The sequence below is a fragment of the Piliocolobus tephrosceles genome, chromosome 2, assembly GCF_002776525.5.
Source record: "Piliocolobus tephrosceles isolate RC106 chromosome 2, ASM277652v3, whole genome shotgun sequence".
Classification (NCBI taxonomy): Eukaryota; Metazoa; Chordata; class Mammalia; order Primates; family Cercopithecidae; genus Piliocolobus; species Piliocolobus tephrosceles.
In genome coordinates, this window is record NC_045435.1 from 93,245,245 (window position 1) to 93,270,830 (window position 25,586).

The following is a 25,586-nucleotide window of genomic DNA, read 5'->3' on the forward strand; positions in this document are numbered from 1 at the left end:
ACTTATGGATACTTACTATGTTTAATTTATACCTGAATTGCTACTTTTCAACTCAAGTCTCATTTTATGGGCAGAATATGATTGAGAAATGTAAGTCATCAGGCAGTCCTTAAATAGGATTGTGCATTTTACATGTAAACCTTGTGAAAAAAACATGTACCTAGACCCTATGCCTTGAAGATTCTTATTCCCTAAATCAAAGGTGGGACCCAAGGACCTACATTTTTCAAAAAACGCTCCTGTGTCTCCACCCCACTTTTATCAATCCCCACCCCCCCGCAAAGATAGATTCCCAGGCATGGCCAGGTGAGTGCCAAGAACAAGCAAGTTTGGGGCCACCTTGTGCCACCTGTGGACAAGTCAGGTGGCCTCTTTGCATCTCAGGGGTTTTTTTTGTTGTTTTTTTCCCCCATAAAATGAAAGACTGGATTCCCCAGTCTGTGGGAAGGCCCAAGAAATCTCCTTTTTAAACCAGCATAGCAAGTGATTCTGATGCAGGGCCCTTGGATCCCATTTGGAGACGTGCTCTGTGGATTCAGTTACTCCTCTCAGCTTGTGACAGGAGGAGTGGTGGTGGATTGCCAAAATGAATGTGGGAAGAAAATGTACTGAAAACAGATCTTTTTTGGTATCGAATAGGAAGCTATGTGGTATTTATAAATATATAGGCAAATTAGACATACTTGAAGGTGAGAGGCAAACAGAGGAAAATAAAATAGTTTACTTTGCAAAGGGCATTTTCAAATGATTAGGCTTCATTTGGCTGAAACCTTTACAAAGAATTCTAGACAGTAAATATCATCCTAGTGATGCCCTTTTATTCCTCTTCAAATTGATTTATTCATCTCTTAGTCATTTTAAGATCCAATTAAAAATAGAAAGGATTCTAATGCAGGAACCATTTGATAACTCCGTGGCCTGGAGCACAAGGACAACATCCACTTAACCTGCTTCTGGGCAGCCAGCCCTCCTGGGAGCCCAGAACACAAACAGAAGCCAGGGAGCAGGGCTGGCTGCCTAGAGCCTTTGAGAAAGAAAACAGCCTCAGGAATCAGTTAAATGAACTAGAGAAGGACTTTAAGGAGACACTACTAATTATAGCTCTCAGGGGCCTCAAATTAGGTGTAGGACCCTTAACTAGACAGGCCAACTGGGCCAGGCTTTATCAAATAGTGTCTTTGTTTTTTAGAGTTAAGTGTATTTAAATTTAGTTATGTTAAGGGAAAAACCAAACTCTGTAAGATATTTAAAGAGGTTTTATTCTAAGCCAGTATGAGTGACCATAGCCCCAGGGAACAGTCTCGAGTCCTGAGAAAGTGCCCAAGGCAGTCAGATTACAGTTTGACGTAATTATACGTTTTAGGGAGACAGAAGTTACAGAGAAAGACATAAATAAATACATGTGAGGTATACATTGATGCGATGTGAAAGGTGTGGGGGTGGGGGAGGGCTGGGCTTATAGGTCATAGGTGGATTCAAATTGGCAATTGGTTGAAAGAGTCAAGCTTCATCTAAAGACCTGGAGGCAGTAGAAGAAAATGCCTGAGTTAAGATTAAGGGGGTTTGTGGAAGCCAAGGTTCTCGTTGGGTAGGTGGTAGCACCCTTCAGAGGGAATGCATGGTAAATGTTTCTTCAGACCTTAAGAGGCATCAGACTCTTGGTTCATCTCTCCTACATACGGGGAAGGACTGGCTGTGTTAATGGATATTCTCTACAGATGCAGATTTTCCCCACAAGAGATAGTATTGTGGAACCATTTCAAAATATGTCAAAGAAATATATTGTGGGGTAAAATATTTGATTTCCTTTGGAGTCTGCTATCTGTCATGTGATGCTGTACCACAGTCAGGTTGCAATTTGATATCTTACTGCCACAAAGGGTCTGTTTTGACAGTCTAATGATCTCTATTTTAATGTTAATGCTGGTGGTCATTTGTACCTAAATTCCAAAAGGGAGATGTATAATGAGGCCTGTCCGACCTCCCTGTCATGGCTGAGAATTCAGCGTTCCAGGTTTCTCTGAGATCCCCTTGGCCCAGGGGAGGGGGGTCCATTCTGTTAGTTGGGGGGCTTAGGATTTTATTTTTGGTCTATATTTAAGTATTCAGTTTTAAATTGATAGGTTTTTTTCAACATCTGAACTTCTTCCCCACCGCTCCATTTGTGCTGTCAAGTTAAGGTAAATATAGGAGACCAAGGCAGACAGATAGCTTGAGACCAGCCTGGGCAACATGGCAACACCTCATCTCTATTTAAAAAAAAAAAAAAAAGTTACAGTAAATATATAAGCATTTTAATGGAAACTGTGAAATTTCACAGCCTAGAATTAAGGTGCTAAAGTATTTGACTATTGAATAGGTAATCGCATATTAATCTGCCAACATCTAGTTCAGAATGAAATGTTAAATCCAAATAAAGAATTAGCCTCTAACAAAGCCAGTAGCCACCAGTGCCAGAGCCATAGTTCTTAGGAAGGGGTGGTCTACTTCCCAGGGCCACAGGTCAAGTATAGGCCCAGTACAAAGTACAAAAGTTTATGGTATATCTGTCATTTGGGTGACCTGTCTGAGCCTGCCTCTCCCTTTCTTCTTTTGTTGGAAGGTTTGTCTTCCAGCCCTGTAACCACCCAAAGGGTTCATTTCACCCACTGTTCAGATAGAGGCAATTTATCAAGACAGGAGAATTGCACTAGAGAACTAGTTTAATTCATGCAGAGCAGGTTGAACATGAGAGCAGAGTTTTATTATTACTCAAATCAGTCTCCCCAAAAATTCAGACTAGAGTTTTTCAAGGATAGTTTGGCAGGTAGGGGGCCAGGGAGTGGGGAGTACTGACTGATTGGATCAGAGATGAAATCACAGTGAGTCAAAGCTGTTTTCTTCAGCTGAGTCAGTTCCTGGGTGAGGGCCACAGGACTGGCTGGTGAATCTGGTAGAGCCATCAGTCCTCAGAAATGCAAAAACTGGAAAAGACATCTTAAAAGACCAATCTTTCTGCATGTGATCTGCAGGAGTAACTGGGGAAGTTGCAAGTCTTGTGGCCAATTTGTTAGTTTTATAAAGGTGGTCTGGCTCCCAGGCAAGAAAGGAGTTTGTTTCAGGAGAGGACTTTTATCATCTTTGTTTCAAAGTTAAACTATAAACTGAATTTCTTCCAAAGTTAGTTTGGCCTTTGCCTAGGAATGAGCAAAGGCAGCTAGCTTAGAGGTTGGAAGTAAGATAGAGTCGGTTAGATCAGATCCCTTTCACTGTCATAACTTTCTCACTGTTAACGATTTTTGCAAAGGAGGTTTCAGCATAGTGTAGCTGCAGAGCAAGTAACTTGACCTTCCTGTATTTAAGTCCCACCAACACTCAAACGGGGCAAAGTCAGAATGAGGCTGGAATAAGGCAATGTGAGTAAGACCCATTATGGAGCAGTGTGCTGGGGGAATGAGGATGATGAGGGAGGAGGAGGACTACCTCATGCAGTTGCTGGGTGAACCCAACAAGGAATTCTAGGATAAAATCGTACCGTAACATCAGATTTGCCTGGAGAGTCAGAATTCTACCTTTGTGGCAATCGCACCTATTTTCATGACCGAACACAGCTGGGCTGTAATAACAGTGAGGTAGTAACAGCTGACATCTAGTGTGTGAGAACATGAGCCAGGCACTGTTCTAAACCTTCTGCATGTGCCAGTGTCTCTTCAGAACAGCTCTCCAGGGTAGGGTCTGTTAGCCATTTGCAGGTAATTTTTTGCATAGTAAATTTCTCTCCAATTGATAAAATAATAACCTCCTTTAAAGATACTGAATGCACGAATAAATACTGACTCCTCTGCACCTTTTGGGTCTAGCAAGATTCCCAAGTACCCCTGCTACTTTGTAACTCTGACCACCAGTATACCTGCCCTCTGCTGTCAGCTTCACAGACCCCACCTCCTGGAGAAAGCCTTCTTCCCATTGAGTAACAGGAGCCTGGTACCCATTTCTGTTCATTTGCCCCACTATAGTTGGTTCTGTTTCAGTCTTCCTTGTGAGCTGCGAGGTCCCCAAGGGCCAGGTGATGACTCACTCACCGCTGAGTCCCCTCACCCAGCACAGGGCCTAGTGCCCAATAGACTCTGAATAAATATCCACTTCATCAAACTGAGTTTGTTGACTCATATGTAATTCACAAGCCAATATATTAAATAAATAAGGACAAATTATGTCCTTGGACAAAAAAAGAAGAGTCTTAAAATAGATACTCTGGCAGAAATGGAAACAGGTCATGTGCCTTTCTGGGATCACTGGGGAAGAGAACGCATTCTGAAGAATTACATGTGGACACTTTAGAAGGACCACGTACCTTGCCTTGATAAAGTTCAAATCCTCCCCCCCCCCCCAAAAAATACTGACTGTGATTGACATCAGTAACAAGAGTAGCTTCCCAAGACTGTAAAATAACCCCAAATCAAGCAAGGAAGAATTCTAAAATAGTTTATGTTTTACACTTGTACTTGTTAGCTAGAAAACTAATTCAGGCTCTGGAGCAATCCTCCTTTAACCACTGATGGGTAGACATTTTCCCCCTGTATTTTCTGTCTTCACTGGAGAAAAATTTCTTTAAAGTGCACAGAGTCATCCAGACAGTAAAATAAAACTACAGCTCTTCTGATCGTTGTCTTCCTCAGTAAACAATGTGTGTAAATGGCTACTTTATATCATTGTTTTTCTAAACAAACTTTAAAATTGATATATCTTAATATTCCCCATAGATGTAAGAAACATGGCCAAATCAGAAGCAGATTTATTTTTTCTTATGAAAACTACCGAATAGACTATGAAATGGAATAAAATTTAGCATGTTTCGAGTCACCCTATTGATAGATTGGAAGCAGTGTGGTAAGAGGGGGCCTGGAAGCACAAGTCCGTTCCACAGAGAAAGGCCTTGGGGTCACTGTGCTGTAGAAGTGATGCCCGTGTGCTTGGGACCATGTTCACAGATGTCATTCAAATGTATTTGCATTGGTAAGGAAAAAACTTGCCTCATAATAAATTCTAGAGATTTCAGAATGCTTAAAACTATATTTAAAAACAACAAAAAAGGCTGGGCGTGGTGGCTCACGCCTATAATGCTAGCACTTTGGGAGGCTGAGGCAGGCGGACCACTAGGTCAGGAGTTCAAGACCAGCCTCACCAACGTGGTGAAACACCATCTCTACTAAAAATACAAAAATTAGCCGGGCATGGTGGCAAGCACCTGCAATCCTAGCTACTCAGGAGGCTGAGGCAGGAGAGTCGTTTGAACCGGTGAGGCAGAGGTTGCAGTGAGCCAAGATCGCACACTGCACTCCAGCCTGGGTGGCAGAACAAGACTCCGTCTCAAAAAACAACAACAAAAAAGGGATGTATTCTTTTTTAAAGTTAGAGTTCCAATCTCATATTCTGTATTAGATTAATAATTGTATTGCCATGATGGTCAACATATGTGAGAGCAGCTCTTCCTTTTGCAGGTAAATGCCTAGGATTGACTTATGCATCCATTTATTTACATTTTATTAAATGTTTTAGGAAATTAAAAGATTATACTGTTAGATGAAAAAGTTATGAAGATGGAGGTAGCGATGTGTTTAATACTACTGGACACCTGATAGTAGTTAAGATAGTAAATTTTATGTTATGTGTATTTTACCACAAGAGTTTTTTTTTTTTTTTTTGAGACATGGTCTTACTCTGTCACTCAGGCTGGAGTACAGTGGCAAGATCACAGCTAACTACAGCCTTGACCTCCAGGTTCAAACAATCCTGCTTCCTCAGCCTACCAAGTAGCTGGAACTACCAGCGTTAGCTACCACATCTGGCTAATATTTTGTATTTTTCTGTATATTTATAGTAGAGACTGGGTCTTGCCATGTTGCCCAGGCTGGTTTCGAACTCCTGGACTCAAGTGATCTGCCCACCTGGGCCTGCTAAAGTGCTGGGATTATAGGCATGAGCCACCACGCCCAATTCTTTTCTTTATTTTTTGAGACAGGGTGTCACTTTGTCACCCAGGCTGGAATGCAGTAGAATGCATGCTCACTGCAGCCTCAACCTCCCAGGCTCAAGCGATCTTCCTGCCTCAGTCCCCCAAGTAGCTGGGACTACAGGTGTGCACCACCATCCCCAGCTAATTATAATTTTTATTTTTATTTTTTGTAGAAATAGGATTTCACCATGTTCCCCAGGCTGGTCTAGATCTTCTGAGCTCAAGCAAGTCACTCACATTGGCCTCCCAAAGTGCTGGGATTACAAGTGTGAGCCACCACTCCCAGCCCTGGCCAGTTCTTTTTTTGAGACAGTCTCGCTCTGTCATCTATCCTGGAGTGTGGTGGTGCAATCTCAGTTCACTGCAACTTCCACTTCCTGGATTCAAGCCATTCTCCAACCTCAGCCTCCCGAGTAGCTGGGACTACAGGTGTGTGCCACCATGCCCGGATAATTTTTGTATTTTTAGCAGAGACAGAGTTTCGCCAGGTTGGCCAGGCTGGTCTCAAACTCTTGATCTCAAGGGATCCATCCATTTTGGCCTCCCAAAGTGCTGGGATTACAGGTGTGAGCCCCTGTGCTTGGCCCTCGACCAATTCTTTTTAAAAGATTATACTGTTGGCATCATCAAATTTAAAGATATTGGTCTATGACTACCAGACAAGCTTTTTGGAAGCAGGATTACTTCAGAAATATAGATTTATAATCATTGAATGAAGGAGTCATTAATCAAGTGAACATCATTAGGGTCAAAGCCCCATCTCTTTGTGCCTTTTTTCTATTAAGTGCTAATCCTTTGACTTTGAAATTATCCTCTGTGTGTTATAGTTGGGTATTAGATTCAGGAAACCATTATTAAATATTTAATATACTTTCCTACACCAAAAGTGTAGGAAACTACACTTAAAAAAAACCTTTTGTTTTTAATTATTGGTAAATTGCTAAAATAGGAAATTTTTTGTTTACTATAACAGTATTCCTTTCCTTTTTCTTTTACCTTTGCCTTTGCTTTTTCTTTTTGTTTCTGTTTTTCTTTTTCTTTTTGGAGACAGAGTCTGGCTCTGTTGCCCAGGCTGGAGTACAGTGGCATGTTCACAGCTCACTGCAACCTGCAACCTCCGCCTCCTGGGCTCAAGCCATCCTCTCACCTCAGCCTCCCGAGTATCTGGGACTACAGGTGTGTGCCACCATGACGGACTAATTTTTGTATTTTTTGTAGAGACAGGGTTTCACCATGTTGCCCAGGCTAGTCTCAAACTCCTGGGCTCAAGCAATCCACCCTCCTCAGCCTCTCAAAGTGTTGGGATTACAGGCGTGAGCCACTGTGCCTGGCCCGGTATTATTTTTCACTTGATTTCTAGTGCTATGGGATCTCAGGAATATGACTGAATATTACATTATGTAATGAACATAGATCAGAGAAATTGGGCTGAAATATATTAGTGATTGATAGGCTAGGAAATTTAGACTTTTAAAGTAAAGCCCTAAGAGCAACACTTTTGCTCATTTGTCTCTTTGCCTTAAGAATAGAATGTAGAGGCCGGGCGCGGTGGCTCAAGCCTGTAATCCCAGCACTTTGGGAGGCCGAGACGGGTGGATCACGAGGTCAGGAGATCGAGACCATCCTGGCTAACACGGTGAAACCCCGTCTCTACTAAAAAATACAAAAAGCTAGCCGGGCGAGGTGGCTGGCGCCTGTAGTCCCAGCTACTCGGGAGGCTGAGGCAGGAGAATGGTGTGAACCCAGGAGGCGGAGCTTGCAGTGAGCTGAGATCCGGCCACTGCACTCCAGCCCGGGCGACAGAGCGAGACTCCTTCTCAAAAAAAAAAAAAAAAAAAAAAGAATAGAATGTAGAGAGGCCGGGCACGGTGGCTCAAGCCTGTAATCCCAGCACTTTGGGAGGCCAAGACGGGCGGATCATGAGGTCAGGAGATCGAGACCATCCTGGCTAATGCGGTGAAACCCCCTCCTCTACTAAAAAATACAAAAAAGACTAGCTGGGCAAGGTGGTGGGTGCCTGTAGTCCCAGCTACTCAGGAGGCTGAGGCAGGAGAATGGCGTGAACCCGGGAGGCGGAGCTTGCAGTGAGCTGAGATCCGGCCACTGCATTCCAGCCTGGGCGACAGAGCGAGACTCCGTCTCAAAAAAAAAAAAAATGAATGTAGAAAACAAGAAATGTTTGGATTTGAGAACTCTTTGAAATACTACCTAAAGGAAAATAATCACTTCATAAAGAAATAATGCTTATGAGAACATAAATAGTAATATAATTAACTCATGAAACTCAAAATGAAATTACATGTATTAAAGTTCAGCAACAGCTGGGTGCAGTAGCTCACGCCTGTCATCCCACCACTTTGGGAGGCCCAGGCGGGTGGATTGCTTGAAGTCAGGAGTTCAAGACCAGCCTGGCCAACATGGTGAAACCCCATCTCTACAAAAATACAAAGAATTAGCCAGCTGTGGTGGCACATGGCTGTAGTCCTAGATACTAAGGAGGCTGAGGCAGGAGAATTGCTTGAACCCGGGAGGCGGAGGTTGCAGTGAGCTGAGACCACAGTCCAGCCTGGGCGACAGAGCAAGACTCCATCTCAAAAAAAAAAAAAAAAAAAAAATTCTGCAACAAATACTAATTGAATACATCTATGATTAAAACACAAAAATATATCAGAAGTTCTCTGCATCATGTAACTGTCCAATGTTAGAGCTGAAAAATTCTATAGAAATGATCTTGTTGGGAATCCTGACTTTACAGATTAAGGAATGGATCTCCAGCTGTGGTTGTCAGCTTCTAAGATGGTCTGCAGTGATCCCTGCTGCCTAGTATTTATGCCCTTGTGGAGTCCTCTCCCATTTTACATCTTGATTGGTCTGTGGATCAGTAGAATACTGCAGAAATGATGTTATGTTTCTTCTGAGGCCAGGTCATTAAAAAACATGATGGCTTCTGCTTTCTGCCTCTTGAATCACTCTTCCTCTTGTGAAGCTAGCTTCCATGTTGTGAGGACAGTTAGCCAGCCAGTGTAGAAGCCTACATGACTAGGAACATGGCCTATTGCCAATAACCATGGGAGCAAGTGATCTTGGAAACAGATTCTCTGGGCTAGGAGTTGGCAAGCTTTTTCTGTAAAGGGTCAGATAGTAAACACTTTAGGCATGTGGGCCATCCAGTCTCTATCACAGCTATTTAGTTCTGCTGCTGTAATGCAAAAGCAGTCATAGACATATGTAAATGAAAGAGAGTGGCTGTGTTCGGTAAAACTTTGTTTACCGAACAGGCTGTGGGCCAGTTTTGGCTTAGGGACCTATTGCCATTCCCTTCTTTAACCATAGCTAATCCTTTGACTGCAGTTCCTGCCTACATCCTGACTATAGCTTTATGAGAGACTGAGCCAGAGCCACCCAGCTGCTTCCAAATTCCTGATGCACAGGAAGTGTGAGATAATAAATGCTTGTTCTAAACCACTAAGTTTTGGGATAATTTGTTACACAATAATAGATAACCAATGCATCAACAATCCAGGAATGGAGGCTGAGTGACAAATGCACTGTTTGGTTATGAGTTGATCATTGTTGAAGCGAGGTGATAAGGAAGTGGGGGTTCATTATTCTCTCTACTTTTGTATAATAAAATGGAAAAAGAAAAGGAAATTGGTCACTAAGAAGGATATGTGATTTGTCTAAAACCAGACCTTCAGCACCTTGAAAAAGCCCATGCTGCACACCCAGGTCTGTGGCCTAAAGTCCCATGTTCTCTTGGCTACCTCTTCCTGCCTAAGGTACAACCAATAAAGATCTAGCCCTTTGGCTAAGTTTTCCTTCCAGTTGTTTGTTTGTTTTGGTTTGGTTTTTTGTTTTGAGAAAGTCTCACCCTGTCGCCCAGGCTAGGGTACAGTAGCACTGTCTCGGGTCACTGCAACCTCTGCCCCCCGGGTTCAGACGGTTCTCCTGCCTCAGCCTCCTGAGTAGCTGGGATTACAGGTGCCCGCCACCACGCCCAGCTAATTTTTGTATTTTTAGTAGAGATGGAGTTTCACTATGTTGGCCAGGCGGGTCTTGAACTCCTGACCTCGTGATCCGTCTGCCTCAGCCTCCCAAAGTGTTGGGATTACAGGCGTGAGCCGCTGCGCCCAGCCTTCCTTACAATTCTTTGCCACCTTAGTACCTCCAGTTTAACATCCATGGCAGTTCTTTGGACTTTGATATCATTGCTGTTATCGAGCCATCCTCGAAGCCTCTTTAGACCATAGACTGTAAGCCTAGAGCTGAGGGAGGGAGCCTTGGTGAGACAAAAACCCTTCTGGTGTCATTTCCAATTTCAATGGGAATGTATGGAATTGAACCTCCATGTGACCTGAAATAAAATAATATTTAACATTTATTTTCTTTAATTTTGCTCTTCATAGAGCACTAGCAATCCATTATCTTTGTTAATCTTCACACAGCCTATAAGAATAGACCTGTCAGGTCGCAACATAGCAGTTTATGTTTGACTTTAAATAAAAGCACTGTTGAAATGGCTACATTGTGTGGGGTGAATACCTGGGGTTCATCATCTTGCACCAAGAAAATTTAGGACAGGAACACACACAAGGAGTTTAGGAGTGGAGTAGTTTAATAGGCAGAAGAAAGAGCAAGGAAAACAGGAAGAAAGAGAAAGGAAAACAGCTCTCTCTCTAGTAAAAGAGAGGACTTCCGAGAGGAAAAGGCCAGCCTGCAGTGGATGATGCGCAGGACTTTATCATCTGGCTTGAGGAGGCAGTGTCCGATTTAGGTGGGGCTCACAGATTGGTTCAGTCAGGTGTGACAATTGCATAGCCTGGGGAAGGCTGGTCGCCCCACCCTAATCTTATTATGCATATGAACTTTCCCCTTGGCCAGCGCCATCTTGTCTCCTTCTTACTACACATGTGGTTGGCAGAGAAGGGAAGATGGAACCACCATTTTGAACACGTCTAGTCCCGGGTTTCGGCACCATCTGACTTGTTTTTCTAAGACCACCAGAGCGAGCACAAAAGAACCAGCAAGTAGGCAAAGGTCAGGAGCAAAACTGCAAATTTATTTTGGTAACCTAAGGTGTGGGGGAGAAGTCTGTCGGCCTCCGGCAAAGGAGGCCAGCAGAGTCCCCCAGTGGGGCTCTGGGAGGGACTTCCCACAGTCCCCACATCCCGACAGGAGTGGGGCTGTGAGAAGGCCGCTGGCTCACTGGCCGACAGCGGCTTTTCTAGGAGTGGGAGGGCAATAGGCGGGGCACGGGCGTGTCGGGGGGCGTTCCGCAGGTGCTACCAGGTAAATCTTGGTCTCTTCGGATTGACGTTACCTGGCGCATGCCCAGTTGATCTGCACCTTCCCGGGTCACCCGCTGCATTTTGGCGCGCACGGGAAGAGTGGGGGGGGGGGGGGGGATGAAGAACCCGGAAGTGCACCATCTTGCCTTCGTTCCTCCAAACACCAGGTAGTTCTTTCCTTCTGGCATTTACCCGTGCAAGCTCCCAGCTTGCTTGTCTTTGTCTGCAGCTCAGCTTTACAGGCTGCTCTTTGTTAGAAAATGATTTAGAGCTGCTTTTCATTAAAAGGAAAACCTTACCAAGGACTTCTATACCCTCACTATCTGCCTAAGTAATTTCTTCTTAACTCCTGTATCACTGTGTGAAGGTGCCTAGCACAGTGTTGGACACATAACTTCTAAATTAGAGTTTACCTTCCTTTTAAAATCCCATTGAAATTGGAAATGACACCAGAAGGGTTTTTGTTGGCAAAAATAAGTTAATGAGGTGATTGTTAGGTACACAGAATGGATGTTTGAAATAACTCATCTTTTGAGCCATTGCATTTACCAAATGGACTTGCCTCCCCAGGATGGTTGATGATTGACAATAATCTCTAAACTTGGTTGCTGGATGGGGGATCCTGTGGATTTTCAGGATAACCATGAAATCAGATTTAGTATTGGGTTCTGACTATGTCGTGTTTTCTGGGTGTTTAACCAGATGTCCTTGGTAATTCCATTTACAAATGAGATAAAATCATGTGAACAAGGCCTCACAAGTAAGTAGTGAGAGAACAAAAAGCAAAATATCAGACCTGCTAAAATGCCACTGGACTGTGAATTTTAGTTGACAAATACATCTTCCTTTTCTTTTCAGAATTCTGTTTAATGTTGTATTTTCCTATTAATAAAAATATGGTTGAGAACAAGTGAATTTTTCCTCCATAAACTTTTGAGTTTTGTATTTTTATTTTTGATGGCTATTCTTTTAGATAGAATCTACAAGGCAGTTATTATCTGCCAACTAACTGTTATCAAGAGTATAACTAACCATTTGATCTCTCTCCCAAACCAGTTTGGAAAGAATCTTATATTATTTGTTATCAGGAAATAATTGGATCTCAGGATTCTCCCCAGTTCTTCATCCAAGTTGCTTTAATTAGTGTATGCATAGATTTGTAGACACTTTTTGTTTGAATATTTCTGAAAAAAGATAGGCATATTTTAAATTTGCAAGTCTGGTTTTAGTCACAGGCACAAGAGAAAATGAACTGCCAAATGTCTGGAAGATACAACTCCAACCCCTCTACTTTCATATGTGAGAAATATTGTTTTGATTAGAGATAGAATAAATCCAGGTTGACTTTTTTTTTCTTTTAACTTCTTGGACTAATGAGTTCACTTTTTAAAGTGTCTGTTGTGGAAAACCATCTTTAACAACATCAGCCTAGGTTATTTAAACTTTATCCAGGATATCTGTCCACAAATCACTTCTATGAGAATGATGTGTGATTTCACAGTTATAATCAGGGAAACTCTCTAAAGAATTGTCATTTTTTGGCCAGGCGCAGTGGCTCATGCCTGTAATCCCAGCACTTTGGGAGGCCGAGGCGGGCGGATCTCTTGAGGTCAGGAGTTCATGACCAGCCTGGCCAACATGGTGAAATCCCATCTCTACTAAAATTACAAAAATTAGCCAGGCATGGTGGTGCACACCTGTAATCCCAGCTACTTGGGAGGCTGAGGCAGGAGAATCGCTTGAACCCAGGAGGTGGAGGTTGCAGTGAGCTGAGATTGGGCCATAGCATTTTAGCCTGGGTGACAGAGCAAGACTCCGTCTCAAAAAAAAAGGAAAGAAAAAATAAGAACTGTCATTTTAATTCACAGTCTGTACCAAAACATTAGCCTTTAAGTGAAGCATTTTGGTTTGCTGAGGACATAATCAAACTCCACCAGGAGCAGGGTGGGTGTTTTGTGTGTCTTGGTGTTGATAAAATGGCTGTTGGAATCAGATATACATGTCTTTAAAATCCCAGCTTTCACCATTACTAAGTAACCTTGGGCAAGTTACCAAACCTCTCTGGGCCTCAGTTTCTTCCTCTGTAAAATGGGCACAGCCAGGCATGATGGCTTACGCTTGTAATTCCAGTACTTTGGGAGGCCGAGGCGGGCAGATCACTTGAGGTCAGGAGTTCGAGACCAGCCTGGCCAGCATGATGAAACCCCATTTCTACTAAAAATACAAAATAATGAGCCATGTGTGGTGGTACATGCCTGTAATCCCAGCTACTCAGGAGGCTCAGTCACGAGAATCTCTTGAACCCAGGAGGCGGAGGTTGCAATGAGTCGAGATCATGCCACCGCACTCTAGCCTGGGTGACAGAGTGAGACCCTGTCTCAAAAGCAAGCAAACAAAAAAAGGCACAATGACAGGAACAACCATACAGGGTGAGGAAGTAGAGTTAGGCCCAGGTCAGTGACTCTAAGTCTGTGGCTTTTCCATCATACCAATTAGGAAGATGCAGAATGAACAGAGCACATGGGTATAAGTAACACAAAATTCTTAATTGAGTGTAACAAAGAAATTATGGACCATCAGGATATAAAATATTTCCATGCTTGGAGATGGATGGTTTTAATACTCCATTCTTAGAGATCTTCCAGAAAAGAAGAAACCACTTTCTTTGGAAATTTACCTGCTTTCTGGCAAGAAGCAGTCTCATATCCCTCCCAAACCTGTGATTCCTTAAAAATATTTGCTATCCCACTGTATTTTAACCAGAAACAGGTCGTTTTGAAGGCTAATTAGCCAAAACTAATTTGGATTTTGAATGAATTTCTGGAAATGAAGAGTGGTGTCAGGTCACTGAGCAGTGGCCTTCCTTCAAAAAGTATGAGGCTCCTGTTGGATATCTCTTTTGGGGCTCAAGCTTGAAAGATAAATCTACCCTTTTGGTGCCAGAATACACTGAGCAGTTGATTTGAAATAAATCAGAACATAGAGTTTCTAATAATATTAAACATATAGAATTGATCTGCAAGTATAGTATCTTGTCTGTATGTTAGTCACTATTCCTTTTCTCTTTGCTGCTCTCCCCCCATTTTCATCTTTCGTCTTTTTTTCGTTTTTCTGAAATGGAAAAGGACTAACTGCACAGAGTAGCCATTCTTTGAACTGATGTTATCTGAACGCCCTTCTTTTTGTGTGTGTGCTTGTGTTACTAGTTGTTTTCTTCATTTCCTTTTAGCAAATTATCCTGCCTTTTCTTTTGTTTATCTTTGCAGATGCTCATGCATCCCTTCTTTTTTCTGGTGGTTCTGTCTTCCAATCTTCAAAGCTCTTGTCTCAAACCCTTCCTTGGAAAGGCCTCAGGCCTTGTGGTCTGTGCTCTCAGCCAGAATTCCTGCCTGGGAAGCTCTGTGTGGAGGATGACTTCTCTCATGAAGGCTGCCTTCTCCTGTGGGGAGACAGGGGGAGATGGATCTTAGAGAGCATGTCCAGTGCAGCTGACTGTGGTGGGGCCTGTGAGACATGCAGACTACTTTCCTGGTAACAGCAGGCAAGGTGAAAATAGATCTAATCCAGATTCTGTTATGGATTCAGCCCTGTAGTCAATTTGTCACTGTTCTCTGAAGAAAAGGGTCTGCCTCTGTTGATGATCATAAACTAATTCACTTTTAATTGTTGACATACTAGATGGCTCTGTTAGGCTGTTCTTGCATTGCTCTAAGGAAATACCTGAGACTGGGCAATTTATAAAGAAAAGAGGTTTAATTGGCTCGTGGTTCTGCAGGCTGTATAGGAAGCATGGTGTTGGTTCTGCTTGGCTTCTGAGGAGGCCTGAAGGAGCTTTTACTCATGGGTGAAGGTGAAGGTGAAGCAGGCACAGGCATCTTACATGGCAGAAGCAGGACTGAGACGGAGAGGGAGGTGCTACACACTTTTAAACAACCAGATCTTGTGAGAATGAACTGTCAGGAGGACAGCACCAAGCCATTAGGGATGGTGCTAAACCTTTCATGAGAAATCCACCCCCATGATCCAGATGCCTCCCACCAGGATTACAATTCAATATAAGATTTGAGTGGGGACAAATAACCAAACTATATCAATGGCACACAAGGAGTCTCTCTTAAATTGAACTAGAATCAAAAAGTAAATGCAGCCTGGGGAAGAGAGAACTTCTATCTCTTCTCTCCTGTGGCCTCTTCCATAGACATAGGCAGAGAGAAGTAAAAAGTAGGGTGAGAAGAAACAGGGAGAGAGAGTAGAAGATGACAGAGCTTTGAGAAGCAGAACTGTCTCTTCCACATAGAGATTGTTTTTGTGTGTGTGTGTGTGTGTGTGTGTGTGTTTTAATGGAGTCTTGCTTTGTCGCCCAGGCTGGAGTGCAGGTGGAATGATCGTGGCTTACTGCAACCTCCGCCTCCTGGGTTCATGTGATTCTCCTGCCTTGGCCTCCTGAGTAGCTGGAACTACAGGCATGTGCCACCATGCCTGGCTAATTTTTGTATTTTTAGTAGAGACGGAGTTTCACCATGTTGGCCAGGCTGGTCTCCAACTCCTGACCTCAAGTGATCCTCCTGCCTCAGCCTCCCAAAGTGTTGGGATTACAGGCATGAGCCGCTGTGCCCGGCCACATCGAGATTGTTTTATCTCCAAGTACAGGCTCTTATATTGCTCTACCATAGAGAAGATTTTTTTGAGATCACAGCACACATACTTTCCATTGTTCAAACAAGGCAGGGAATACAGAGTTTGTTTCTTTCATTTGATTAAAAAAGAATGACTGTGAACGAGAAGTGATGTCAGAGATTTAGGCAGCCCTACCTATGGAGATGAGTAGTTGCTTCGGAAGTGCCAGGGCGCACTCTGGAATGGGAACAGCTTTGCGGGGTTGGGAGAGGAAGTGTGAGAACGCGCCAGAGCAGCTGGCCCGGTGCAGTGCAGGCAACGGTGTGTTCAGCCACCCTCAGAGTGGGCACCTGGGATGGTCAACAGCCACAAGTCTTGGCAGTTATCTCTCGTCCCCTCCTTTTCCACTCCTCAAACCGACTGCATCCGCATTCCTGATCTGCCTCTGATACCAACACTTTGTCCCACTGCCCCGCACACTCCTGTCAAGCCCTGTGTGCTTGGTTAGAGGGTGGTTAAGTGGTACCAAGAGAGCATCGTCGTAGGAGAGGGCAGAGGGGGTTTGATTTTCACTTTTGGTTGAAGACCTGGTTATTTTCTATCCCTACCTTCAGGAATCTTATTTGAGTCATCAAATGTCCGTTTATAACTATCCAGATACCCTTATTATTTGGACTTGTCAGTTTAAAAAATATATATATATATTATATTTAAATACAAATATATAAAATATGTATATATTATATATTTAAATACAAATATATAAAATATTTAAATACAAATATATAAAATATGTATATTGTATATAAATATTTATATTTATATACAAATTATATATTTATATTGTATATAAATATTTATATTTATATACAAATTATATATTTATATTGTATATAAATATATATATTTATATTAAAATATATAAAAATATGTTTTTTTAAAACTTCCCCTTTGTAATACTTAGGCCCTATCCACAGATGCAGGGAGCTCAAATCAAACAGCGTAACTGTAGAGAGAGAGAAAAGACTGTCTTTTTGAGTTAATTACATCCTAACACAGTGGCAGTCTCAGAAAGAAATGGTTGGTTAGCACACAGCTAATCCGCCTGAAACTGATTTCTCTGCAAAACAGTAGCTCCAAAATGCAGTTGTTCCTGAGCCCCAAAATACAGACTGAGGCATTTTCAAATGGCCCTCCATTGGAGTTGAAACCATCTGCTTGTTTGTAGCTAAAGTATGAATTTTCCACTGTTCTAAGCACCATGACAGTGGCATCACTCCAGAGAGAGAAGCAGCACCACAGGAGCCCTGTGGAAGGACTCCTGCCAGCCCTGCTCTGAGAGGCACTTCAGCTTCATTTCCATTGATTTGATTAAAGGACAAAGAACCAAAGAAAAATATAGTGTCTATTCAGAATTGAGCTCAACTCTCCTCATATTCTCTTGGGCTTCTGAAGGATTAAATCTCTCTTCATCTGCTTCCATCGAGTACCCATTTACTATGTCTCTCAAAGAATAATTAGCCCTCAGCTGCAAAATAGTTGTCAAAATCAGATGATTTGCTTTTGAAGGGCCGTAAAGAAAATGGGGAAGCAAGTTTGTCTTATAGGAAAATTATGGACCATAAAGATGATATTAGCTATGATACCAGAGTGGGTTGTGCCTTGCTCTGAGTCTTAGTGTAGCTTCCAGTAAATTCTTGATTAACTTCTTTAATCATACTGTATTTGTGCGTGTCCAGTTTTCCATGACCCCCCACAGTGTCTCTACATTTATGTACACTAGCAAATCAAAATGGGTAATGCCTAAGGCTGTAGACATAATTATGGAAGTAATAATTTGATTTTCAATGCACCAGAAAAGTGACCACATACCAGGGATTTGCTGAAGGACCTTGTCATTCTGCTATTATGGAACTTTTCTTATAGGTAAGCCCGTGAGGAAGGTGCTATCTTCTGCTTGCCATGTTATCAGAACTGCAGTCATTTATTCAGGAATTATCAGACAAAAGTTATACTTCAGACCACTTAGAATCATATTCTCCATCTGAAAACATTCACAGAAAATCTTATTCATAAATACTGCACTGTATTCAAAATATATTTTCTCATACAACTAAATGCCTTGAGCTAGCATGGATTTTCTGAGTGTTCAGTTACATACCCTGCGGCTGAGTAAGTTGGAATGGACTTGGTAATGTTAACTTCTTGCTAGTTACATAAATTGCACCCTGGTTGAAAAGGTATATTTGTGTGTTCTTACAGTTTTTAAGAGCACATCAAAAGAGTTTATTATGCTGCAGACTTGGAATGTCTTATTTTTTAAGAAAATATAAACACAGAAAACTCATAATATTGTAGTCATAAAAGGTTCCATTGCAATCTAGGTAATGAAATTCAAATAGTATTGCCTCGCAGAATCAGATACAGGGCCAGCAAGACCAATATAATATTTTAAAACAAACTTTTTAAATGACAGTAATAGAACATTTAAAATCACATAGAAGCCAGGCGTGGTAGTGCATACCTATAGTCCCAGCTACTTGGGAGGCTGAGGCAAGAGGATCTCTTAAGCCCAGGAATTCAAGGATGCAGTGAGCTATAACTGCACCACTGTACTCCAGCCTGGGTGACACAGAGAGACTCTGTCTCTAAAAACTAAATAAAATCACATAAAGAAATTTTTGCAACAACTTCTTAGTAAAATACAGTTAAACAAAACTTGTACAAAATCCTTGTTCTCTTGTTTTACCTTTCTGTCATCTTATGTTAAATATGGAAGATTTCGTAAGGGAAGTAAAAGGTAATCTCACAAAATGTAATATATTTTATCATTCATTTTCCAAAGCGATTGGCATGATATCCCATTTCAGTGGGAAGAAACAGTCCAAACTTCTCATTTAACACAAATGAAGGACTCAAATCACTTACATCCTCCTTACAGTTTTCTTAAAGTTTGGGTCTTCAGGAATAATACTGCTGAAAAAAGAAAGAACAATATTCAAATGTAATATAAAAAGTCATAAAAAGTCAAATCCTCTTAAAACACTTGAGTAGACCCTTAGCTTTGATGATGCTTTTCTTCACTCTATATTTTGTTAACACAACATTAACCCCAGATGGGTCGATTGCAGTTTAGTCATGGAATATGCATATGCTTATCATTGGTTGCAGTTGTTCTTTTATTGTTTATTAAAAGTAACTGGTAAAAATTCATTCCAGTTCCTTGCAGTAATTAACTGTAAGTAACATGAACTGTATTTTATATCTGGATAAACAAGAGTCTGAAAGACATAGACCCTTGACTACAGAGGAGTAAGAATAGTGCTTCCTTTTGTTTCTTCTTTCTTTCTCTTTTCTTATTTTTATTGAAACAGGGTCGTTCTGTCACCCAGGCTGGAGTACAGTGGTGCAGTCTTGGCTCACTGCAACCTCCGCTTCCCAGGCTCAAGCAGTCCTATTACCTCAGCGCCACAAGTAGCTGGGACCAAAGATGCATGCCACGCCCAACTAATTTGTCTATATTTTCTAGAGACTGGGTTTTGCCACGTTGCCCAGGCCGATCTTGAACACCTGGACTCAACTGATCCACTTGCCTCTGTCTCCCAAAGTGCTGGGATTACAGACATGAGCCCCTGTGCCCAGACACTTCCTTTTATTTCCTAACAGCACAGCTTCATAGACTCCTTCATTTTCATTTCTACTCCATGAATGCTGGATTTTTTATTAGGCAGTGGTGTTAGTAGTGGTAGTGATAATGTTTGTGTTAAATTAACTTTAGGTACTGTTCATGGTTAAGGTACCCTGAAAGGAAAATATTGGTGTTGCACAGATGTCGTGACTAGTCAGAAAATATCTAGAGGTACAGCACTTTTTGAGACAGGGTTTCTGTTGCCCAGGCTGGAGTGCAATGGCACGATCTTGACCCACTGCAACCTCTTTCTCCCAGGTTCAAGCTATTCTCCCACCTCAGCCTCCCAAGTAGCTGGGACTACAGGCGCATGCCACCACACCCCAGGCTGATCTTTTGTATTTTTAGTAGAGATGGGGTTTCACCATGTTGGCCAAGCTGATCTCGAACTCCTGACCTCAAGTGTTCCACCCACGTCAGTCTCCCAAAGTGCTGGGATTACAGATGTGAACCACTGTGCCTGGCCAAGGTAAACACTTTTTTTTTATTTTTTGTGAGCAAAAAACATTTATTTAAATAACTAAACTTAGGGTCACCAACAACTTTATTTTATATATAAGAGAAACTAAACAAAGGGGAATAAAATGATTCATAAAAGTAGAAGGCCACATTGTAGGAAACATGGAATAAGGATACATGTTTCTAAATTCTCTAAATTGATACACTCTGCCTAACTTATTGTACAAATTCAGTACATGAGAGAAAATACCATCACATGTTACCTATGCATATAACATCTCTGCATAGCAATGTTACTAACCTGGATATTTTCCCTCCAGAGAACTTATTTACAATTATAATTGACTACAGAGTAACTATTTTTGTTGTTTACTTAATGTTTTCTAATTTATTAGCTTCATACACCTAACAACTAAGACTATCCAGCATTTTTCAGATATCTCCCTATGATTGAGAATTAATAAATAGCTGTTGAAGTAATTAATTAACTAATTAACAAATGACAATATGAGGAAACATAACGTAAACCTTTACCTGCCCTCTCTATTATCATTTTGTCACTATACCACCCTGCGTGCTACCTATGAATAATGCACTTCCTGGGGTTAAGGAAATACTTACCTTCGTTGGTATTAAAGAACCATGTCTAATTAGGCTGGGGTTTGCAAATGTCACCAAGGCTTCTGTTTATTGCTACACTGTTTTTTTGTTTTGTTTTTGTTTTGTTTTGGATGTATCTATTTTTCAAGTAACATATTTTGTTCATATATTGTTATTACGTTTCTCTCTATTCAAGTTTCTTCTAAATTTTAAAATTTTAGCTCTGGCCAGTTTTAAATTTATGTATTTATGAACCAGCAAGTAGGGTAAACACTTTTACACTGTAGTCGTGTATCCTCGCATCACTGGCCAGAAAGTAAAAGTAGAAAGTTGGCAGGAGAGTGATCCTATCCTGAGCTCAGTGCAGGACATCCACTGCAGTCTGTTCGGTGAAGTCGGAGAACACTGAGGCCTCCCAGGTTTCAGATCGCAGGCTTGGCTTCTTCATTCATCAGGCAATCTTTATGCGTCTTTTGTGTATTTTAAACTGGGCAGTAAGTAAAATGTAAGGCAGTATGAAAGGAGCAGGTCGGGAAGTGAAATACAAGAGCAAGCCCTAAGTTGAAAAACCCATTTTCCAAATCACAGTAGATACTGCTGGTTTCCCTTATGTCCTTATTTTCATTTTGTACTTTACAAATTACAGAAATTATCTTAAGGATGTGTAAGACAACTTAAATCTCTAAGATTAATGAATATTTTAATATATCTGCTTTTAAAAGATTTGAAATTCTTCTTTTACATCATTTGAGAACTCTCTATGACCAAGAACTGCTAATTCTGGTAACAAGCTGTATTTTTGGATTTTCTTTGTCAGGGTTAAGAATTCAAATACCTAACTTAGGACTTCACATGATATCTAGTATTTTTTGAATGAGCCTTTCTTAGGAGTATGTTGATGCACTCTCATCCTTTCCTCCCTGGACTCCTACCACAGACCTCTGACTGACCTCCCTACCTCCACTCTCTCCTTGCTCCACTCCAGTTTTCCTTTTGCTGCCACAGCTTACTATCCCAAATACAAATATGACTCCATGTTATGGTCCTGCTCAAAATTTTTAACAGCTCCACATGACTCAAGAGAAACCCCAGCCCCTCCATGTGGCTATGCCTGCAGCCTAATGCCCCTGCAACGCCCCACATGGGCTCTGGCCACTGGAACTGTACCCTGTTCCTAGAACACCCTGTGTTCTTTTACCTTTGCATGTTCTCTTCACCCTGCTGGTTCCCTGTTGTCCACTTGTCCTCCTGGACAATTTCTCTTCCTTTTAAAGACTCACCTTATGGATCACCACCATGGTGAGGCTGTCCTTTGTTGGTACTGTCATGCTGCATTGTAATCTCTGGGCTACAACCAGAGTGTTTCTTCTCTGTGTTATCTTAGTACTGAGCTTGCGGTGGGTGTGCACTAAAGTGACATCATTCTCCTTGACCTGGTGATCCCATATTTGCATCTATACTTCCAAAGATGGTGATACATGCACTGCTGCTTGAGGCAGCCCTGTTATCCTAGGGAAAGATTCTAAGGGATAGGCCTTGCCTGTCCCTGGGAGTCAGAGAAGTACAGGTTAGGGAGAGAAACGTATTTGGAGTTAGAGCACCTCCGATCAATTTGGCAGTCTCCTTAAGTCAAGGGAGTTTAACCAGCATTCAGGGAGTTCATGAATCTGAGGTCTGAATTCCAGTCTGCATGCTGGCACAAAAAGGCCATGCAAGCTTGGGCAAGTCTGATAACTTTTGCTTTGGTATTCTCATCACTAAATGGACAAGGTGGACCAGGTGATCTCTAAAGTATCTCCATTGTGGCTGGGCACGGTGGCTCACACCTTTATTCCCAGCACTTTAGGAGACCAAGGTGTGTGGATCACTTGAGGTCAGGAGTTTGAGACCAGCCTGGCGAACATGGTGAAACTCCATCTCTACCAAAAATACAAAAATTAGCTGGGCATGGTGGCACATGCCTGTAGTCCCAGCTACTCGGGAGGCTGAGACAGGAGAATCGCATGAACCCGGGAGGCAGAGGTTGCAGTGAGCCAAGATCGTGCCACTGTACTCCAGCCTGGGTGATAGAATGAGACTCCCTCTCAAAAAAAAAAAAAATCTCCGTTGTGAGACTCAGCATGCACACCTTGGGTGGAATAACCCAGTGACTTCCTCAGGTGTTCAGTTGGCAGTCATATGATCAACTGGCGCTGTCGTGTAAAAATGCCCATTTCCAGAGATGGAGAGGGAGTTTGGAATGTCGTAAATGGAACTTAGTGTTCATGTCATCTTTTCTGCTGTGGAGTTGTGAACTAATTTTGACTTTCTAAAAGGAAACAGCCCAGCTCTGTGGGTAACTAGGGTAGAAAGCAGCAGTTTGCTTTATAGTGAGTTCTGCATGCTTTGTCATGAATTGGTGGCATGCGATTCGTCATGTAAGCCATTCATAACTGGTGTTTCTGTCAGTTATATGCGTACAAAAGGCAGTTCTCCATGTGCTCATACTTTAGCAGAATAAGAATGTGACTGTTGTTTCAAAATTAGAAACAGTAAATAGGTGATGATGGCTTCTTTTTTGCCCCTATTTCAGTATTGGCTCACAACACTTGAAAATGCGCCTCTAAAAAATGTCGTCATGATATTTATAGCCCAATGTTTTGTAAATGAGCTGAATGTGGTGAGTGAGAACAGTTGCACGTCCTGTGCTTTTGATGTCTCCCCTGACTGCTGTGAAGGCTGTGACTCAGCATGGATGATGTGCAGTCTGCTCAAGATACAGCCCCACAGGAGCAGAGGCTGGCGTCATTCCGGAGGCCTGTTCCTGAGGTGCCGGAAGATGGCATGGAGTGATTGCCATGCAGATGGGATTCTTCCCGCTGCCCTGGGAGCTGCCATTCTAGAACTGGGAATTGTGGACATGTTTACGTCCATCACAGTAGTGGTCTGTGGTTAGCCTGCTTTCATACTGATAGGGCCCAGCTCTGGGGTGATGATTTCTTTCATTTTTTTCCCCTTCCTTTTCACAGTATACTTTCAAGAATGGTTAAAATAATTATTTCACCTTAACTACTATGCAACTTGGAGTAAATTAAAGGAAAATCGTTTTTCTTTTCAGGTTCAAAGAAGTAGGTAATTACTTTTGGCAAAGGAGCAGATGAAGATCTAGCAATATGAGATTCATTTGTCAATAATTAGGCAATGATAAGTATATATTTTAGGTTGAAATTTTAGCTATTTAGAAAAAACTACAGGCTGGGGTACAGTGGCCCACGCCTCTAATACCAGCACTTTGGGAGGCTGAGGTGGGTAGATCACTTGAGCCGAGGAGTTCAAGACTAGCCTGGGCAACATGGGGAGGGAGACCTCATCTCTACAAAAAATACAAAAATTAGCCGGGTGTGATAGCGCCCTCCTGTGGTCCCAGCTGAGGTGGGAGGATCACTTGAGCCTGGCAGAGCATGGCTGCAGTGAGCTGAGATCGCGCCACTGCACTCCAGCCTGGGTGATGGAGTGAGACCCTGTCTCAAAAAAAAAAAAAGAAAAAGAAAAAGAAAAAAAGAAAAGGGGAAAACTACAGTTGAATAATTTGCCAGTTTCTCATAAATTAACAGAAAGCTTTGAGTCTTCAAAGTCACAACATAGTAAGTTCATGGATGGTCAGTGGGACTTTTGGCCTAAGTGTCTATTGTCACATCACTTCTGCCCTTTTCCCCGTGGACTGCTTTAGGAATCCATGGGTCCTTCCTCTAATTAAAATGTAACACCCTCTTGCCCCAGAATTCCTCCAGGTAGGATTGCTTGGGACTCAGGTGTTTACAGTTTATCAAAGGGTAACATTTCTTAAAAGTCACCAAAATCCTGAAGAACTAGGAGTAATTTGCCAGAAAAGCTAGGCAACACACACGCAGGAATTTGGATCTGTTAAAGATTAAAAGGACATGTTAGATCAACTTGCCAATGAAAATTATGGTGCAGATCTTAAATATTTTCTAAATTTGTGTTTAATTGAAACTAAAAAGTTTTGTAACTAATTTCTGCTCAACTATTTCATGTGTTCATCATGTTTCATGTATACATCAAGAATGTATCATAAGTAATTTATAGATTGGCACTATATTAGTTTTGCTTTTTTTCTTTTCCTTTCTGGTTTTTTTTTTTTTTTTTTTTTTTTTTTTTATGGAACAGGTTCTTGCTCTGTCACCCAAGATGGAACGCAGTGGCTCATTGCAGCCTCAGCTTCCTGGGTTCAAATGATCTTTCCATCTTAGCCTCCTGAGTACCTGAGACCACAGGTGCACACACCACCATGCCCAGCTAATTTTTTTTTTTTTTTTTTTTGTAGAGATGGAGTCTCTTTATGTTGCCTAGGCTGTCTCAAACTCCTGGGCTCAAGCTATTCTCCCACCTCAGCCTTGTAAAATGCTGGGATTACAGGGATGAGCCATTACACTTGGCTGCTGTATTAGATTTCTGTTCCTCTGTAACAAATTACCACAAATATGATGGGTTAAAATAGTCCACATTTGTTATTTCGCAGTTTCTGTGGATCCAGAGTTCCAACACAGCTTAACTGGGTCCCCTGCTCAGGGTCTTAGCAGGCTGTAATCCAAGATGTCAGCTGGGTCTTTGGTCTCATCAGAGGCTTAACTGGAGAAAGTTCTGCTTTAAGCTCTCTGAGGATGTTAGTGGAATTCATCTCCTTGTAGCCTTAAGGCTGTGTTCGGCATTTTCTTGCTGGTTGTTGTCCAGAGGCTGCTCTTAGCTCCTGGAGGCCGCCTACAGTTTCTTGCCATGTATCCCTTTCCACAGGCCCTCTCGCAGCATGACACTTACTTATACAAAGCCACCTATAAAGAGTGTCTCTGCTCAGAGTCTCTGGCCTCAGGGACATCCGAGGCCCTCTTTTAAATGGCTGCTTGTTTATTAAGTCTGGCTTACTATGGATAATCTCCTTTTT

At 42.0% G+C, this 25,586-nt stretch overlaps 1 protein-coding gene and 1 long non-coding RNA gene across 4 annotated transcripts in view; one reads left to right on the top strand and one right to left on the bottom strand.

Moving 5' to 3' along the window:
- ANO10 (anoctamin 10) overlaps positions 1–25,586 on the top strand; it is a 253,672-nt gene that overhangs the window by 189,767 nt on the left and 38,319 nt on the right. The gene's annotated exons all lie outside the window — the stretch shown is intronic.
- On the bottom strand, positions 13,616–22,014 carry LOC111555385. Of its 2 annotated transcripts, none has more exons than XR_002735528.2 (4): positions 21,846–22,014; positions 18,829–18,873; positions 17,773–17,944; positions 13,616–14,722 (listed from the first exon to the last, which is right to left on the bottom strand). It is a non-coding gene; the product is annotated as an uncharacterized LOC111555385 (long non-coding RNA). The 2 variants fall into 2 exon arrangements; XR_002735527.2 differs by having other exon boundaries at positions 18,829–18,876; positions 21,928–21,995.